At 36.2% G+C, this 3,704-nt stretch overlaps 1 non-coding gene across 1 annotated transcript; it reads right to left on the bottom strand.

Annotated features, from left to right (window-relative positions):
• Nucleotides 1-3,356: 3,356 nt before the first annotated feature.
• On the bottom strand, nt 3,357-3,463 carry LOC144999034 (small nucleolar RNA R71). Its single transcript, XR_013660561.1, has one exon. It is a non-coding gene; the product is annotated as a small nucleolar RNA R71 (small nucleolar RNA).
• Nucleotides 3,464-3,704: the final 241 nt, after the last annotated feature.

Raw genomic sequence — 3,704 nt, 5'->3', positions numbered from 1 at the left:
GAGTTTACAGCCGTAAACTCCAAGGGAAAAGGGTCTTTGGGCCGTAAACTCCCCAAAGGAGTCAATATGGTGCCCAAACACTTGTATATGCCTTGAAACAATTCCTACTAAGGTTGTAGTAATTGAAAGTACCATCCCAAGCCTTGGTTGGGAGTTTACGGCCAGGAACTTACTTCCTTGGGCCGTAAACTCTAATGAATATGGTCTTTTGACCTTAAAATCACATTAGGGGCATTGCACTCCTTTGTTGCAACCCTTTAGCCTCCTAGCACTTGACCAAAAGTGTTATCCTCGCGCTTAAATGTTATTACTTGTATAATTAGTGCTACAATCACTAATTATTTATATACATATGTTTTCATATGTAATTAGGATCATTGTGTGTGTCTAAGTCTCCACTTGACACCAAGCACTTGTCCGATCCTTCCATACGATAACAGTCCGTTCAATTCCAGTCACTTACCGCAGGTGAGTTCATACCCCTTAACTAATGCTTTAAACTCTTTTTAAATGTTTTATGGGGGGGGGGGGGGATACAAGTAGAATCATGCTACTTATTATGTCAATCACATGTGATTAGTAAGTAGGATTATATTACTTATTACATCAATCACATGTGATTAATATACAGCATTCAAATGATTTGGCTACTCATTAGCCGTTTTACCAAACAATTTCCTTCAAATGACTTTTTATAAACATTTTAAATGTTTTAAACCCCTTTTTACACTGTACAGCTTACTCCGTACATTTCCTTTCAAACTTATTTACGACTGTGTTTCAAACAAATGTTTCCTTATACTTAAACTGTTTTATTAAACTTATGCCTTCAAATTGTTTTATAGATTGACACCAAGTCGATCTTTTCTTAAAATAATACTTATATTTCAAATGTCTTACAAATCTTGTTTATGCTTTTATATTATAAATTGCATGCCTCTATATGTATACTTATATAAGAAATGTTTAAAAGACTTAGGAAGGCTATCCACCCTATTTCCTTTTCGCGCCTTGAGATGTGGTCTGGTGGGATTTTGGGTATTCGTCCAAAGGTCGTTTAAATATTAGTTATATATCATGTACACATATATAGTCATAAAAGGTCCTTCCAGTTCATCCTATGCCCTTGGGTAGCAAGGGTATACATCCATGTCCATACGTACACTTAGATTACTAGAAAGCTACCATACCGGTAGTTCAGGAAGATACTAGAACCATTACTAGAACGCGATATCATACAATGAGTCAGTTCATTCATGAGTCAATACTTTCTAGAACATTTCAATACAGTACATATACGACTATACTAGGATGAGAACATATACAACTATACTAGAACGATTACATTACAATACTTGCTAGATAGAGAGAACACACATTACAGCTAGCACACGTAGAACATTACAGTACACTACTGTACTATTACATGATCGCTCTTACTTGAGTACAATTACACGATCACACTTACATATACATAGAACAGACGTCATTAGGTGCTATAGCACGGAACCAGTTCAGGATCTAACTATACTGATGAATCACACCACAATTGTGATAGTTATATCGAGTATACATGATCATACGGTAATGTGGATGCTCACGGCTTGCGTTGGGTTGTGGGTAGGTCCCAAAATCCCTTTGATAGGGGAGCGTATAGTCTGGGATCTAGACATCACATTATACCTTATCCCTCAAATAAGGCAGTTGATTACCGATGTAGTTATTTTTATTAAATACTACAGTACTTGGAAGTATTACCCTAGATTTAAGGTAATAAGTACGGTTGTAGTTGGACACTACACCATAGTTCTACATTGATTTTCCATTACATATTTTTAGTGATACCCTCACTTAAACATTATTGTACAAACTATATTTTTGAATAATGATAGTTATACTTTGGAAAATACATCCTCTTACAAGAGACACATACATTCAGAACAGTTAGGTCTTGGTAGAAGACTCCTTTTGTTATTAATAGGAATCATAGGGATTCTAGGGTTTTTCAAACACTTACAGTTCATATACACTTTCAATACTTTTAAGTACATATACTTACATTTTCTCACATACAAATTAAGACACTAAATACTTATGATCTCACTAGCTTTAAAGCTTATACTCGCTTTCAAAATTACTTGTATCCTCAGGTCATCATAGATAGGTACCGATGCAAGGAGAAAGGAAGATGGAGCTTGTTCAAGGCTTATCTTTCATTTTGATTTATGCTTTAGTGTTTATCAAAATTTGACAGAACACATTTGTATAATAATTATATTATTAATGCAATGGATGATGTTGTTGCTTGTTTACTACTTTACATTGTTGTTGATATTATACATGACGTCCTCCACCCCAGAACGTTTCCGCCATTCCTGGTTTTGGGGTGTGACATATATAATATTCTAATATAGTAATATGGAAACTAAAAAGTGTCAAAGTGTCATTGCAACTCAAGTCGTTCGTGGTTTTAAGTACAAAAAGAGACGAGAAAGAGTATTTGTCATTTGTTGTTTTGTAGTTTGTAATTAATTAGATTTATTATCTGGACTTATTAAAACAAAAGTGTAGTGGACAAATTAAAAAAATACAGATTTAATATTGAAATACTCCACAATTGGTTTTTTTTCTTTGTAAAAGTAGCCCAATATGTGTGAAATTGAAAAAGCGGGTGTAGCGTCGCTATAGCGCTGATGAGATTCACGGTAAATAGCGGTAAATCGCGCCGATAATAGCATCACCGCTATTCGTAAATGCTATTTCAAAATAGAGGTTCAGTAATACCGCAAAACGCTATAGCACTGCTATAGCGCGCTATTGATAGCATAGCGTAGGAGAACCAAGCAGCATTCTGAAAAACAAAAGCACATTTGAAATCTTTGAGCAACCTCCTAACATAAATGAGGTTGTTTACAAGCCCAAAACAGAAATAGAAAAAAGTAGCGAACCCGAAAAGCGAGCCCAAAAGCAACATGATGGACATTGTTGACATGATGATGGAGGCATACAAGAAAAGAATACGAGAGGACATCGGTCCAAGACTTGTGCAACCCGCGATTACCGCTATTGTTACCTTCGAGCTTAAGGGACACATCTTTTCTGCGCTAAAGGATATCCCTTTTTCCGGAAAAGATCATGAAGACGCATACAAGCACATTGATGAAGTCAATGACATTGCTGACGATTTCAATATTCCAAATGTACCACGAGAGACTGTCTTGTTAAGAATGCTTCTGGTTACCGTCAAGGGAGTAGCAAAAGATTAGCTGAAGGCACTTCCCGCAAGAACAATCACCACTTGGGCACAGATGTGTGAAGAATTCCTCCAACAATTTTTCCCACCATCCAAGGTTGCTAAACTTAAAAAGGCTATAACTAATTTTGAGCAACAAGTGGGGGAGTCTTTATATGAGGCATGGGAGCGATATAAAGGGTTAATAAGAAATTGTCCCCAAAATGATCTAAACGAGCAAAAAGAAGTCCCGATCTTCTATGATGAGGTGAACGTAACGACAAAGCAACTCCTTGATTCTCAAGGACCTTTGACAAAGAAGAATCCTGCTGAAATTAAGGAACTAATTGAAGATTTTAAAAGCATCATGGTAATATCACAACCCTCGTAATGATGGAGCTAAGGGGATCGGAAATGGTGTTTTGGAAGACATGGCGGTGGTATTGGCAATGTTAAGTATCATGGATAGAAG

This window comes from Lactuca saligna, chromosome 5 (assembly GCF_052625555.1).
Source record: "Lactuca saligna cultivar CGN05327 chromosome 5, ASM5262555v1, whole genome shotgun sequence".
Taxonomy (NCBI): Eukaryota; Viridiplantae; Streptophyta; class Magnoliopsida; order Asterales; family Asteraceae; genus Lactuca; species Lactuca saligna.
This window is presented reverse-complemented; position numbering and strand designations above follow the sequence as displayed.